The 16,014-nt window shown below is 52.2% G+C and overlaps 1 protein-coding gene across 12 annotated transcripts in view; it reads left to right on the forward strand.

Annotated features, from left to right (window-relative positions):
* Window positions 1-16,014, forward strand: part of TRERF1 (transcriptional regulating factor 1) — a 209,252-nt gene that overhangs the window by 60,572 nt on the left and 132,666 nt on the right. The window contains exon 1 of one of the 12 annotated variants that reach the window (XM_070418594.1): window positions 9,889-9,948. The exons of the other annotated variants lie outside the window; for them this stretch is intronic. The gene's annotated coding sequence lies outside the window, so the exon portion shown is untranslated. Of the gene's footprint in view, window positions 1-9,888; window positions 9,949-16,014 lie in introns of those variants that run through there. 12 annotated transcript variants of the gene reach the window in all.

The raw sequence follows: 16,014 nt of genomic DNA on the forward strand, positions 1-16,014 counted from the left end.
TATGACGTTGGAAGGGGAGAAGCTATAGGCACTCAGCCAGTGATGGCTGGGTGATCCTAATAATGACATCATGGAAGCAGGAATGTGAGCCAGCACAGGCTGGGTGCATTCTCTGGGTCCCAAGGCCTGGTGCTAGGCCCCAGGTATGATCTTATTTAATGCCGGGGGAACTCCATCGTACGAGGGGCAGCGGAGGCCCGGAACCACAAGCTCAGGGCCCCGCAGTGCTGGCACAGGTATCCTGGCTCTTGGTGCATTTGTGCCACAGCTTGGGTCTCCTGTGTCACCTTCTGTGTTCACTGGCATCATTTCTGAAATGGCTGGGTTTGGGGTGTGGTCTGCGGCCTGGCAGTAGAATGTTTCTCTGGGGGAAGCTCGCTGGTCCGGGGGACGCCCCGAGCCTGACTCCATTAGCTTTGCTGCCGGATGAGCAGCCTGGCCGCCGAGACACGGGCCCACCTCACTACCCGCCACAACCTCGAAGATTTGTGCCAACTGTATTCCATTGGCAATGCACCAGGCACAGGCTATTTCTAAGGAAGGTTCGGTCTCTTCTCTCCTCCCCTCCCTTCTCCCCCCTCTCCCCTCCCCTCTCCCCCCCTCCTCTCCTCTCTCCTCTTCTTTTCTCCCCTCTCCTCTCCCCTCCCTCCCCTCCCCTCTCCTTCCCTCCCCTCCCCTCCTCCCACTTCTCTCCGCAGTTCTAGTTCACGTCAAAGGCATTTTGGCTTTGCCATGATCAGGTCATATGTAAGGCCTGCTCTGAGTGTTTAAGTCTTGGAGGAAGGGTTGTGGGACAGACTCTTTCCACATGTGAGACTTGGGCACCTTCTTACCTTCTTGTGGCCTCGTTTCTGTTTTGTTTCTTTAATTTTGTTGGACCAGAGGCATAGCAAGCGGTGGTCAGCTAATTTTGCAAGCTTGCACACAGTGGCTGGAACAGATGGTGCATGGGACTTAAACAGTTTCAAATACAGCCAAGCAGGGCGGCCTCCAGTGGAAACCTGGCTTTCGGGGGGCGGGGGGGGAGGTGGTAATGTTGGGAGTTCTAGACAACTTCCTAGTGGAGTCCCACCTTCAGAAGAGCCCAAGCCTTAGGCGTCTCTTACTCTGGCGATTCCACCAAGCTGTCTAGAGTCGATGGCGGTGATAGTGGCATTTTTTAAGTGGGTGGAACTTTGGGAAGAAAGAGCTTAAAGCAAATTTCACGTCAGTGTACTTTTCAGTTTTTTTATGAATCAAACATGCAGAGGTGGTTTTACGGGATTGAGACCTGTACCACTTGTCTGTGGTCGGTGCCCACAGTGCAGCCCTGACGTGAGGCCGCCCGGCCCCGAGTCCAAGGCCATGTAGGTGGGCCCAGCTCGTCTCGCTCCCATTCTTCCGCTCCTGGGGGCTGGGCACCATCTGACTGGTAGATGAGTCTGTACAGATGAAAAATCTTTCTAAACCTTTGGTCCAGTTTCATTTTAATGTTTCCCACCCTGTTCCAACTCCTCCTTGATAAAGTTACCTTTAAAAAAAACCCAAACAAACAAAAACCTCTACAGTGAAATCAAAGCTGAATCTTTTAACAACACGTATCTGAGTTCAGCCCAGGTTTTGTTGTCTCCCAGTCGGTTTTAGTGCCTTGAGAGCTGGGCCGCCCCCTGGGCCGGAGGTTGCAAGGTTCAGTGTAGCGTCTTGGTGTGTTGATTGTAAAATTCTTGTGGGAAATGTGGCCTGGAGCGTGAATACATGAACTTGGCTCCCCCCCGCCCCCCACCCCTAAAAAAAGTGGTTCTTCTATCTTTGTTTGATGATTTAAGTTCTGTGAGGAGTTCAGTGTTCAGCACTCGGGAGCGATGGCCTCCCCGGCTCGCCCTTGAGCAGTTTTAGTTAATAGTGCTTGTGGCTTAGAAACCCACCTTGTCATTAACTACCAGCGAATGCCAGTCCGAGACACCTTCTTGTGCCAGAGTAAACCACAAGGTTGTGGGGACACATAAAGGAAATCGAGGGCGAGTTAGAAGTAAAAGCTGCAGGCTGGCGGGCGGGGACCTGTGGGCTGGGTCACGGAACAAGGAAGGCGCAGCCAGGCTGGGGATCCTTGGCCCGTAGGCAGGTTTAACTTTGCTAGTGAGAGAAGGTTCACAGTGTGTGAGCTAAACATTGGTGTTCGAATGGCTGCATCTCCTTAGATGTGTCATTTGAAACTTCAGGGGGAAAAACACCATGAAGGAACACTCCATTGGTTGGAGTGGAGTGGATTTAGCCCCATCCGCCCACCTTTGTCAAGTTAGACTAAATAAATTCATTCACCGCAGTGATTCTCAACTGGGGGTGACTTGTTGAGTCTCCCCACCTCCATGAGCCTGTGAAAGCATTCACCCTCAAAGCTACCTTCCTCATCTGAAACATGTTGAAGACATTTGGCGATGTCTGGACACAGTTTTGGTTGTCACAACTGTTTGGGGCCGTGTTACTGGCAACTAATGGGTCGAGGCCTCGGATGTTGCTAAACATCTCACGACGCACAGGACAGCCCCACACAGGAATTGCCAGCTCCAAAGGTCGGCAGGGGTCCCTGGAATTGGCATCTTGGCCCGGCTGTGATAATTTTGCAGCCTAGAGTCATATTTCACCCGTTTCTTCTAACATTTTTCCATCTTGTTGCTCCATGGAGCTGTCCCCAACGTGAATTCTCTGACTTTGGTGTATTTTGCCCCTACCGCATACACAGTGCTATCATTTTCATTTTTCTTGCTTTTCTGTCTAAACCAACCACCTTCAGGCTGATTGGACGAGTCATTGGTCCTCTTTGGGGAATCTGCTTTTCTCTACCCTCAGACAGGGTGGGTCCTGCACAGGGCGTGTCCCTTGTGCCAACTCCCCCGCCCCTCCCACACATAGAGAATTAAAAATGCGAACTAGGTAATACCCTGTGGAATTCTCGCTAGCCAACTGTAAAACACAGGCCTCTTTCAGGCCACTTTTTGACAAGTTGCAGGTAAGAGCGATAGCATATTAAATTATTAGGCAGTTTTATGACTCTGCGGGGAAGACTTATCCTTTGATGAATAAATATTGCTGTAGCCCAATTTAGAACTTGACAAATGCTGATTTACGGCCTAAAATATATATGAGGGTTATTTTATGATGAAGTGGCAGTGGGAGCGGGGCAGGTTTAAGAGTGATGGCGGTGGCACCTTTGAGTTCCGCGCCATTAAAACACTGCCGCGGGCAGGGCTGCAGGGGCTTCCCGGTGCTGCCGGGGTGGCAGCCACTCCCCACAGGAGCCCACAGTCCCCGCTGGTCGTGCTTTGAGGCTCTCTTAGAAGTGTGGGTACCCCGGGTCCCTGACAGTTGATCCTGCCGTGCAGCTTTAAGGGGTCCCACTCGCCTGCGTTTGGAATTTCAGGGGGGCAGTGGTCCCGGGGTCAGCGAAGGCAACATGTTTCAGATGAGGAAGGTAGCTTTGAGGGTGAATGCTTTCACAGGCTCATGGAGGTGGGGAGCTTGGTGAGTCTCGTGTGTTCTGGGTGTGGGGGTCATCTTACTTTCGAATTAAAAAAAAACACACACCTGGAGCATTTGAACTGACAAGTATGGATACTTATGGGAATGGAGAATTTATCATCGAAAGTGACCTGTGGTTTCTGCCTCATGCACACGTGCATAATGGTGGCAGAGCTAGATCAGTTACTTACAGTCTTTTCCTACTGATGGGCTGATTGGATAGTTAATGCGAGCGCATGGTATAAAAGTTGGAAGTTAACGAAGAGTCTCAAGTGTGTGTAGCAATTCTCCACCTCTTTCCTGCCCTCGGTCTCCCAGTTCTCCTCTCTGAGGGTAACCGGTTATTGGCTTCTTGGTTGTCTTTTTCACAGGTAATCTGTGCATCTCAATGCATGCGTGGACACAGTCTTCCCAACACCTGCTACCGTACCACATGGTGCAGTGCCTTGCTTGTACCGCCGAGCAGTGCACGTGGGAAAGGATTCGATACCAGGGCATGGAGAATGCCCGCCTGGTTTTTCACAGCTGCATAGCATTTCATGTTCTGAGCCATGATTTATTAAAGCCATGCCCTCACAGTGACGATTGAGGCTGTTTCCAGTTTTCTGTCACCACAAATCACACTGCCGTGAGAGTCACTGTATACACACCATTTTGCACACGTGGGAGTATGTGTGCAGATTAAATTCTTAGAAGTGGAATTGCTGGTAAAATCAAGTAGAGAGCTGTGATTTTGGTAGACATTGCAAGTGTCCTTTAAGGAGGTTGTGGCAATTGGCACCAACACCATCAATGAATGAGGCAGCTTCGCCAACACAGTGAGTTATCACACTTTTTGATCTTTGCCGATCTGATAGGTGAAAATTGATATCTCAGTTAGTTTTCATTTGTGTTTCTCTTATGAGTGTGGTTCAGTATTTTTTTTCCACAAGTTTCAGATCCATGTGTATTTCCTTTTCTTCCAGTTCCCATCAGGTTGTTGGTCTTTCACCGTCTGTTCCATCAGGATCTCTTTGGTCCATTTCTGTCTAGCATAGCTCACTCCTGGGGTTGAGGCCAACGGTCTCTGGAGGAGGCTTTGGAGAGTGGGATGAATGGACAGCGCTGATCAGGAAAATGGGTCCATTTTCTTGGGTGGCCGTGGCTGCCCCCGAGCCTGTGGCGTCCCCGAGCCTGTGGTTTCTGGTCTCACCCTGCAGGGCTCCTTCAGAGATGGCAGCACTGACTCAGGCCGAGAGCAGGTGCCCACTGGTGTGCTGAATGCGAGGGTGGATTGGTGTGTGGGATGGATGCGAACGGGATGGGGGAAGTGTGGGCACCCCGGGTGCTGAGCATTTAGGCAGATTCACGGGAAAGAGGCAGGGCAGCTGCACAGAAAAATGTCACGTACATGGTGTCTGAAACGTCAGGAAAAGTAGGATGCACTTACATTTTGCTACGATGTCAGTTACACTTTCGGCGTTATGCTCAATATGTGTCTTTTCCAACCTTCAGACGCCTTTTCGTTGAGGTTTATCTAAACAGAAAGCAGTGGTTCTCAGCTGAGAGGTTCCTCTCCCCCCAGCGGCCCCTCCCCCTTGACACTCGGCAATGTCTGGAGGCCTGTTTGGCTGTCGCATTTCGGGGGCCGAGGAAGGAGGAAGCCCCTGGCATTCAGTGGGCAGAGGCCAGATGCCCAGCACAGTGCCCACGGCAAAGCATTTCAGCCTGAAATGCCAGTAGTGTCAGTACGTGAAAAGCCCTCACGTAGAGGAATGGGGTCTTGTTAATCTGAAGATAAAATCCAATAGACCCGCCATGTCTTTCCGTTCTCACAGCATGGGCTGCCTGTAGTGTCACATTTGGACTCACGGAATAGGAACCCTGAGACGAACTTCGCCTGCAAAGGTGTGGAGGTTGAAGAGCAACACTTTGAAAATAAAACTGTTTCAAAACAAGTCTCTCCGATGTTTCCTGAGTTTTCAGACGCCCTGTGGCTTCTGGTGGGAGCTGAGACCTGTCACCCCCCCCCATCACCCCCCCCCCCCCGCCCCCGTCCTCCTCCTGCTTCCACTCTTTCCCCCACGGATGTGCCACATACAGAAAAGATGGAAATGTTTAACCTGAGATTCCTGGAAGGGGAGAGTCATCGGTCCAGCAGGGTGGCATTTGCAGGGTGTGGGCCCTCAGCACAGCGGGAGAATAGCACTGGGACCCTGCTGGGCGCTGTCTGAGTCGCCAGCACCCGAGTCTCCCAGGCCCTCAGGATGCCTGTTGCCGAGTGGCCTCCAACCCCAGAGGTCCAGAGGCACCAGCAGGGGTACCCGAGGATTTTCCCCTCTGTTTTCAGAGAGGACGGTGGCTAAGAGCGTGTGTTGGGGACCCCAGCTGCCCGCGTGAAATTTTTACTCCTCACGTGTGCGTGACTTGGGGCAGCCTCAGTTGCCTCATCTGTGAACGGAGAGTAATATTAGCATCATTCTGAAGATCAGCTGAGTTAGTATACGGAAAGGATTTAGTGCCTGCAAGGGTTAGCTATTGTTGTTATTATCGCTACTGTTGTTATTATTATTGGTTTCAGCCTTTGGAAGTTCTTGCCCCTCCTCTGCGGTTCTTCGGAAACCCTTTGTTGCGATGAGCCAGGATACCAGATTCCAGGGGAGCCCACGTGCACACGCGTGCCCTCCCCGCGTCTGCTTCTCCCAGGAGCTCCAGGAGCTGGCGCTGAGCTGCCCTGGTGTCTCCGTCCCCGTCTCCTCACACCTCCCGACCGCCTCCCCTCTTCCAATTCCAGTTCCCAGAGCCACTTTCCCAATTCCCACTACATCACTGGGGTGACTGCCTGGGGAAAGCCCGAGTTGGCACCTGCGGGGGAGGCTGGGCTGTGGGCTGCCCTCCGCGTAGGACTCGGCTCTGGTCAGGCCAGGCTGGTGGGCTCCCTGCTATTGGTCCTCAAGGTGCATTTCAGCTGGGCCTCAGCCAGGTCACTGACAGCCTACCAAAGCATTGTTCGGTGAGGCCAGCTGTTAATTTTGTTTCTCTCAGCTTGGAGGTTCGTATTCAGGTAGTTTTCGTGGATCATTTAATGGCTGGGGTCACAGGGCCTCGCGCCTCGGGAGTGTCATTCGGTCTGAGTGCTGCAATGAGCGCCTTGTTCTAAAGTCACTAAGTAGCCCTGGCCGGCGTGGCTCGGTTGGTTGGAGCATCGTCCAAGCACCAAAGGGCTTTGGGTTAAATTGCCGGCACATACCCAGGTTTCAGGCTTGATCCCCCATTGGGGCCTGTGTGGGAGGCAACTGGCCAATATTTCTTTCCACATCGATGTCTCTCTCTCTCTCTCTCTCTCTCTCTCTCTCTCTCTCTCTCTCTCTCTTTCTCCCTATCCCATCTAATAAAGAGGGGATATGCTAATTGACCGTCACACCCTCACAAAGATGGTGGCACCCACAGCCAATAAAAAGGGAATATGCTAATTGGCTGCCACAGCTTCAAAGATGTTGGTACCCACAGCCACAAGATGGCAACACTCAGTCCCCTCAGCCCTGCCGGGGCGGCAAGTGCTTGGCACGGCCAGGCCCACTCCCAGGCAGGTCCAGTCCGCTCCGCACGCCTGCCTCCGGAGTCCCCAGTTTACTCAGCCCCCCAGCCGCCCAGGGCCAGCCGAGGCTCAGGTAACCAGGGCCGGCCGAGGCTTGCGCTGCCGGCAGTGGCAGTGGCAGAAGCAGAGATGTGATGGGGGTGTTGCCTTCCCCTGATCGCCGGGTCGCCTCCTGCCCCTGAAGGCTCCCAGACTGTGAGAGGGGCAGGCTGGGCTGAGAGATGCCCCCTCCAGTTCATGAATTTTCATGCACCGGGCCTCTAGTAAAATCAATAAAAAGCATATCCTCAGGCAAGGATTGAAAAACAATCACTAAATAAGTAAAAGTTTATAGTATGAGTGAGAGGGTAGAGGGGAAGGGGCAGATAAACTCTCTCCCTCAGGGAGCTTTCCATCCAAGGGCCCAGGGGTAGCATGGCCCCCATCTATGTGGGGAGATACAGCCTCAGCCCGCAGGGAGCCCCCAGTCCGATGGAGGAGGCGCAGGAGGAGGCATAGGATGAATTCACAGTCTGGTGGGGGAGAGACCAACTCTGCATATCCAGCCTGATGGAGGAGACCTGAGTCATGCGTTCTGACCCAGGTTGATGGTGTGCGAACAGACAGAACCCTCAAGGAAATGATGGGTGGAACAGCCCTGAACCCCATAACTTTCCTTCTGGCTCCATGTTAGAAGAAGGGGAGATAGGAGAGACTGTGGCAGCCCTGGCAGAAGCCGGTTTAGCGGTGCCCTCTGCTTCGGCTGCAGCCACCGCTTTGAGTGGCCCAGCCCCACCCGCAACAGTGTGGAGACTGTGCTATCTTTAGTGGTCACCCTTCGCAATCTTTGGAGGACGTTGCTGACGTGGCTGCTTCCTGGGCTGGACCTTTCTCCCTAGAGAGCAGTGCCTTTCGCGGGCTGAGAACTCTGTGTGGGCAGAAGAGGCAGTGGGGAGCAAGGGGGGCTTCGAACACTGGGCTGCCCTTCCTGGCCTTCTCCCCAGTCAGTGAATGAGACTTTTAGATGCTTTCGGCAATTCTTGCCAGTAAATAAGAATATTGTAGAGAGGACCTTAGACATCATCTCGTCGTATCGTCCCATTTCCCAGAGTAGCCTGTGGAGGCCCAGGCAGGGAAGTGCTCCTCACACGGCTGCTTAGAGGCTGAGCTGGGTCTGGCCTCGGACCTGGTTCCCTAGCACAGGTGGCCTGGTAACAACGGTGATCGAGGGGGTTCTGGTGAAACCTATGTTCAGATCAGTTATTCCCTGGCTCAGAGCCATCCCACTTGGAGCACAACCAAAGGCCTTACCATGGCTTCAGCACTGGCCTGATTTAGCCCCCGCTCCCCCTTCCCCCACCCCACTCCCCTGCAACCTGCCACTCTCCTCCTCCTTCTCGATGCACCAGGATACTCCCTCCTCAGGGCCTGGCACTTGCTGATCCTTTTGCTTGGACGGTCTTCCCCGGGTATCTGTATGGCGCAGTCCTTCGCCTCCTTCAGGGAGCCCTAGTCTGGCCATTCTAGTTAAATTTCCTTCTTCCCTGACATTTTAAAAAATGGATATATTTTTTATTGATTTTTAGAAAGAGGAAGGGAGAGGGAGAGAGAAAGAGAAACATGGATGTGAGAGCTGAACATCAATCAGCGGCCTCCTGCACGCTCCCCACTGGGGATTGAGCCCGAAACCCAGGCATGTGCCCTGACTGGGAATCGAACCAGCATCCTTTTGGTGCACGAGACGATGCCCAACCAGATGAGCCACACTGGCCAGGGCTTCTGTGCCTTTTTGAGTCATCTTATCCTGCTGAGTTCTTCTGCAGAGAATTTTTTACCTTTTTACATGGTATCTATTCATTTATTTGTAAACTCTTTCCTTATTTCCTCCCTCTGTTTTGTTCACAGCTGTACCCCAGCACCCAGAACATTCCTCGCACATAGGAAGTGCCCAGTATCTATTTGTGCAGGAAAGGAAAGGAGGAAAGAATAAAGAAGGGACGGAGGGAAGGAGGGAGGGAGGGAGGCTGAAGCACAAATTGAAACCAAAGGAATCCAGGCGCTTGGTGTTCAGGATGGTTGTTCACCTGTGCTGTAGAAAAAGGACAGAACTTGATGGTGTGCTGAGTCCCATCCCGACCAGGGGCCGCCTGGACCTGTCTCTTTGGTAAGGTGAGCTGGCAGCACTTCCTGTCTGCCCGAGCTCCAGCTCCATCCACCTGCATGGTTCTTGTACCTTTAACTGGAAAAAGCTCAGTTAACTCACTCTTCCCAGAAACCCTGTGGGAACAGATTCCCCGGTACGGAAAGGCTCTGGGCCCTTCATGGGCGCTCTGGCCCTTCGCTGAGCGACGGGCTGGAGAGCGCACTGGTGGGAGGAAGCTGCATGCTCTTCCTTAGGGTTGACATGTCTTTGATTTATCTGCATGACCTCACTCTCTCTTCCAGGCACAAGTACTAGGAGATAGGAGCTGAGGATCCAGGAGAAAACTGGGGGTACGGGGCATACATCCCGTGTGTGAATTTTGGTTGGGCTCATGAAATTGGGAGGTTGGAAGGGGAAGCTGCAAGCTCTGGGTTCTGGTCCTGCCCCTTTTTGTGGGTGGCCGTGGCCGGTTACTTCCCCTCTCACAGCATAGCTTCCTCATCTACAAAGTGAGAATTGAACTAAACCTGGGGGGGGGTGGAGCCTCCTGGGGACCCACGTGGATGGGCTCTTCCTCAGGTCCCTTCTAGTACGGACATCAGCTGAGGCAGCTGCGTTTTCAACTCACCCCTCTCTCGGGTTCGAACGCCAGAGTTTTTGGTGCAACCATGACTTCCTTGACACGCTGGAAGTAAAAGTGACAGTTTAGAACACAGTGGCTATTTGAAAAGTTTTCTCAGAGCCCGTTATTTCAGTAAGTATGGGTTCTGGGTTTTTTTTTCTTTTTAATTTTTCTTTCTTCTTAGTCCTAACCTGTAAGCGATTACAAGATCAAACAAGTTTCAGTTTGAGTCTCCCTGCTTTACAGTCGGAGCCTGTCGACTTCACGCTTACTTTCTACCAGACTGGCTGTTCCGGGAGGCCTTATCAGCCAACTGTTAGCCCGTGGGGAGGGAGACAGCTAGGAAGCCGGCCTGGGGGCAGTTTGGAAGCTGTGGCCCTGGCCCCTCGCCTGACCCGCCGTCTGAGTCAGCTGTTATGCAGCCATCGCTTTGGGAAGAGTGTCAGGTTCCAAACCCTTGCCTCCCACTTGCTGGGCTTGGTGCACAATGAAAACGCGGGGCCCCTGGTTTGAAAAGTATCAAGACTTTTAAGGAGACGACAGCGGCCCAGTAGAGCCAGCGCGGGGCCCTGTGAGCCCGCACGCGCTGCGCCCCTGAGCCGGCTCTGCCTTTTCATCTGCCGTTACGGGGACCACCGAGGTCTATAAAACACATTTAAGAGTCATTACAAATCCCCTCAGCAGGCATCTGAGTGGTTCTGTCACGGCCTGGTGATTCAGGGCGGCCGTCCTGAGCCACCGCGTGTTTGGGAACTCCCGCCAGCCCGGTGGGGAGGGTTTGGACCGCATCTACCCAGCTGGTGGGAGGAGCAGAGAAGGAACGTTTACACATGGTTTCGAAGGCTCCTGGACGCTCCTTACTGCAGGAGCATCGTGTGTGTTGCCCTTTAAAATGAGGGCTATCTATAAGCCGAAGCCAATTTGGCTCAATGGATAGAGCGTCGGCCTGCGGACCGAGGGGTCCCAGGTTCGATTCCGGTCAAGGGCATGTACCTGGGTTGCGGGCACATCCCCAGTAGGAGATGTGCAGGAGGCAGCTGGTCGATATTTCTCTCTCATCGATGTTTCTAACTCTCTGTCTCTCTCCCTTCCTCTCTGTAAAAAATCAATAAAATATATTTAAAAAATAAAATAAAATAAAATAAAATGAGGGCTATCCATGCGGGAGACTGTTCTCCAGCCACAAGAAGGGAATGCAGCACTGACCCATGCTCCAACCTGGGCGACCCCTGAACACATGGTGCCAAGTGCAGGGAGCCGGACACAAAGGCCACAGATTGTGGGTTCCGTTAATGTGAAATGTCCAGAATGGGCAAGTCCATACAGAGAGAAAATGGTTGCCAGGGAAAGAGGGAAGTGGGGGGAGGGTGCTGAGGGGCATGGGGTTTCTTTGGGGATTCCGAAAATATTCCGAAATTAGATAGCAGTGGTGGTGGTGGTGGTGGTACAGCCTTGTGAATAGGCTAATCACCACTGGATTGGGCAGTTTAAAGGGTAGATTCTGTGAGCCGTGCATTACATCTCAGTTTACAAACGGCGATGAGTGAGCAAAAGTCTGTTGAAGGTGAGGCACTTAGTTCTCTAGTCCTCGCCTTGGGGGGTGGGGGGTGTTTGTGTTGCTTCAGGGCAGGAGCCCCCTTCGCCCCTTCCTGCCTCCCCCTCAGTCACAGCTAATCTTCTGAGCATCCTTTATGCAAAGCTTGTTTTCCAGGAAAGATCTGGAAGCATTCATGCTAAGCGGATATGTGGCTGCCGCGACTTAGCCTCTCCCAGGTCATTTGCATATTAGCTCATAAAGGGAGAAAGCTGTGAGGGGAGAGGAACGAGCATTAATTTTTAATTTTAGAATTCCCAGTAAGAGCAAGCGAGTGTGAAAGGTTTCTGTTGGTCATCGGGCGGGGGTGCTCGCGCTGGCTCTGGATCTAGGGCTGGCTGAGCCCAGGGCAGGCCAGGCCAGGCTGGTGGCGAGTGGCAGGCCGAGAAACATCCCTTCAGGACAGCACCTTTGCCCCAGACCCAGCCTGGCTGCCTTTAACATTTTCCAAAGTGGGGGTGGGGGCCTTTTAACTTTGGAGGCTGCTGGGAGGACATATCCTCCCGGTGAGGTGTCAGGTCTGCTGTTAGCGTGCTTGGTTTTTGTATCGGGGAGTCCCAACCTGAGATGAGCTCCTTGCCCAGCTCTTTGTTGCTCTGGTCCCTATCCATTCAGCCCTTCTCGTCCTCGTCCCATGTCCCTCCACCTCCCACCTGCTTCTTCACGTCTCATGCTGCCTTCCGCTCTCTCCCCATTGTCACAGCCCCGCCCTTCAACACTCAATGTAGTTTGAGCTTTATCTCATTGAGGATCCCCTTAGTCCAGCGGTTCTCAATCTGTGGGTCGCGACCCCTTTGGGGGGTCGCCGAAGACCATCGGAAAACACATATATAATTAACATATTGTTGTTATGATTAATCACTATGCTTTAATTATGTTCCATTTGTAACAATGAAAATACATCCTGCATATCAGATATTTACATGACGATTCATAACAGTAGCAACATTACAGTTATGAAGTAGCAACGAAAATAATTTTATGGTTGGGTCACAACATGAAGAACTGTATTTAAAGGGCCAGAAGGTTGAGAACCACTGGTCTGGGAGGAGCCAGGGCCTTTGAAAAGGCCCCGCCTGGGTGGGGGGAATAGCGTTTCCCTGAGCCTCCTGAGTTACATCTCGATTCCTAGGGATGTTAAATTCCCACCTGATGGATTGCCCTTGGGTAAAACGCATGGGTGCTCATGTCTTTTTTATTTTTAATTTTTTTCTTTATCGATTAAGGTATCTTAAACACTGCCATTTACGCTGCCTCTGAGGAGAAGAAAAGAGTGAGAGGAAGACAGGTGTGCACTTCGGCCCCTGCATGTGGTGGGCACGTTTGAAGGGTTTACCTGGAGAGGCGCTAATGAGGGGAGTGTTTGTAGAAGTGTGCGCAGGTTGGGGAAACCCTAGGATAGCCAGGCACCCAGGGCTGGAAGCTGTCATCTTCAGGAAAGTGGTCCACGACAACAGGAGCTGAAGGGACACAAACCATGGAGAAGCAGGAGGAAAAGGGAAAGAAATGTGTAGTTCTTATAAGGAAGTCGGTGGTCCAAGAAGGAGAAGTTGCGTGTGTGTGTGTGTGTGTGTGTGTTTGAGAGTACCCTGGGCATTTCGATGTACAGCTGGCTCTTACACTTCTTAGGTTCCTCAGAGTGTAACCGTCAGCCAGTTGTCCATTCTTCCCAGCATCATGGCTGTCACAAAGAAGAAAGGGCCTTGTCTGCATCAGCAGGATGGGCACTGGGTGGTTTTGACTGTAGCAGGAATAACACACAGCAATCACCGAAGGCCCTGAGCATGCTAAGCATTTGACATGCTTCCTCTCACCACATCTTCCGCGATAACCCCAGCAGGCAGGTCCCATGATTACCCTCGAAATGTGGGACTGAGGTAAGTTAGCTAACAAGAGGCATAGCTGAGCTCAGAGCAAGTCTGTCTGACTCCTCAACGTACAGTCATAACCTCTCCCTGCCTCATGGCCTCCGTCCCCCGCACAGGGCGCTCCCCACCCTGTGGTCAGCCCCACGTGTGTGCTGGTCCCACTGCCTGGGGATGGTCTTCCCACTTCCTCTCCACTTGACCCAATTGAACCCTTTTTAAAATACCCAACTCAGATCTCACTTCCTCTCTGAGACCTCCCACCATTCCAGCCCCGCTCCTCCGCCTCCCACACACCTTTCCTCTCGCAAGCAGTTAACTGTCCACCCGGTGTCACCCAGCTCCTCTGCGTGTGTACGTGTCCTCAGTCTCCAGAAGACTCCAGCTTGATAAGAGCCAGTGTGTTGGAGGATTGGTTTTCTCCTCGGTTAATAAATGTCCCCTGAGAGCCAGAACGGAGGATTTTTTTAAAAAAAGAAAGAGAAGCAGCGAGAGCTGAGCCCAGTAGGAGCTGACAGTGTGGTGGAGTGTGTGGGAGAGAAGATGGGCGCGTACTGCTACCTAACAGCTGGGCGCTGCTCCGCGGAGCGGCTTTCCCAGGGTAGATAAGTGTGGCATCAACCAAGCCTTCGGGCCCAATGGGGGTGGGCAGTCGAAGGACCAAAATTGTCCAAGCCTTCCTTCCCACAGGACAGGAGGGGCCCTCCACGGGGGTTACCCCCAAGGCCCCACAGGACACAGCGACATCTGGGTGGAGCATGGCCAGCCTGTGTTTTAGCAGTTTAGAGGTTTTAAAGTTCTTTAGAAAAGTCTCTTGGTGGTGGTGGGGTGGGGGGGGGGGGGGGTGTCCCTGGAAGTTTGGATAATTGACAAACGTGCTTCACGCTTGGGGGTGACATCAAGAAGAGCCTAAGCACCATGTCCCCTGACCCCTCCAGATCACCCAAGGTCAGTCGCTTCAGTTGCACTGGGAGGACCTCAGCCTGCCTCCGTGCAGTGTTGCTTCATCTCACTTGTTTTTTCTCTGTTCCTATTTTTCCACCCACTCCTGCGAGCCTCAGCCCAGCTGGAGACGGGAAGGGTAGAGTGGCTTGTGGGGAAGCAGTTGGATGGACGAGGAGCAGATGACAGGTTGAGGGCCCTTCGCTCAGGCCTCTCTTTGCGGTTCAGTCTCTTTGGAAGTCCCTCTCTGCCGGCCTTGGACCTGCCAGGACATGCTCCAGATGTCCCAGACACCTTTCCTTCTGTGAGCACTTCACACCCCTCCGACCTCAGGCCTTTGAGCCTGTGGTTCTTGTGGCCAGGAAGCCTCTCTCGCCCTTCTTCATTGCCTTGTTAGACATTAGGGAGCAGTGAGGGCTGTGGAGAATTCCACAGTTTACAGGTCATCCAAAGAGTTTCTTGGCTCCTGATCCACAAGTTGTGTGTTGAGTGTCATTTGGAGTGGGTGTGGCTGCTTGCCTTGGTGAAGACTCGGGAAGGAAACAAGTCGGCGTGGGTGGCACAGCCTGGGTAGGAACGTAGAGGCAGGGACCAGAGGAGATACTGAGGAGAGAACAGCTGATCCACATGGCAGAAACTTGGGGAGCAGGGGGAGATGAAGCTGAGCAGGCCTGACAGCTGTCTTAGGGCATCTCTTCTACATCTATTCTTGGGGACTGGCCCCGAGGTGGCTCGGGGTCAGTTGCAGAGGTAGACTCGGCTCTAGGCAGGGTGCAGAAGCCAGGGCCGGACGAGAGAAATGTTCATTTCCCATGGAAAAAAAATGCATGCTTGCCCCAAATTCAAACTGAAGGGTATAAGGAGAACCCCTTTTGCCCTCCCCCCTACCCTACCTCCTAATTTTATCCCCCTTTGAAAGTTTCCAGTCTATCCTTGATTATTGGGAAATGTAGAAGCGATAATATGTGTGGGATAACAAACTAAATGCTGGTTGTGGTCACTTGTGCAAATATTAGCTGTCACGTGACAGTCAGGAAGGTGTAGGGTGGGTTTGGCGGGACTGGGAAGTAGTTTGTGGGTTAGTGAAGGGACTTTCAGAAGTAAATATTGTGGCGTTAGGGAAAGGAGGAGATGGAGAATTTTCCAGGCCTGGCTTTTGTTTGGATTTGTTACATGGGTGTTGGTGAGGAGCAGGGTGAGGAGAGGTGAGTGAGACTAGACCAGGGCCTGCTATAGTCAAACCTTACCTCCTGGGCTGGGCTTGGGGTAGAGAGAGAGGTGGGTATGCAAATGAGCAAGAGAGCTATCAGGAAGCAGTGATAGTAATTGGTAGTTATTTATAAAAATACCTTGCTTGACAAAACAAAACGTCAGCAACTCTGTGTGAATTCCCCAAATTAAATAAATATATATTTTAACAAATCTGGGAATACTAGAAATAGGAGCAACACCATGGAACTGAACCGGGCGTTGTACATGTCGGATTTGGTTCTGGTTTTGTGTCTGGCTGAGCAGTCTTGGACTGAACCTTAATTTTTTCAGATCTCATTTTCTTATCTGTGTTAGATCAGTGCTTCTCAACCCTGGGTGCATATTAACATTACTGGGAAACTTAAAAACACACACACAATACCAGAGCCCCAATCCTGTCCACATGTATCCAAATCTCTGGAGGTGGGGTCTGGGAGTTTTTTAAATGCAGCCGGCATTGAGAACCCCTGGATTCTCTTCATTGCTCCGTTGAGCCCCACAGTGCTGGAATTCTATGTATTGTACTATCCAATTTTGTTCCTTTCA

Source organism: Myotis yumanensis, unplaced genomic scaffold (assembly GCF_028538775.1).
Source record: "Myotis yumanensis isolate MYYU_CA2020_CCGP unplaced genomic scaffold, mMyoYum1.0.hap1 SCAF_6, whole genome shotgun sequence".
In the NCBI taxonomy this organism is placed as follows: domain Eukaryota; kingdom Metazoa; phylum Chordata; class Mammalia; order Chiroptera; family Vespertilionidae; genus Myotis; species Myotis yumanensis.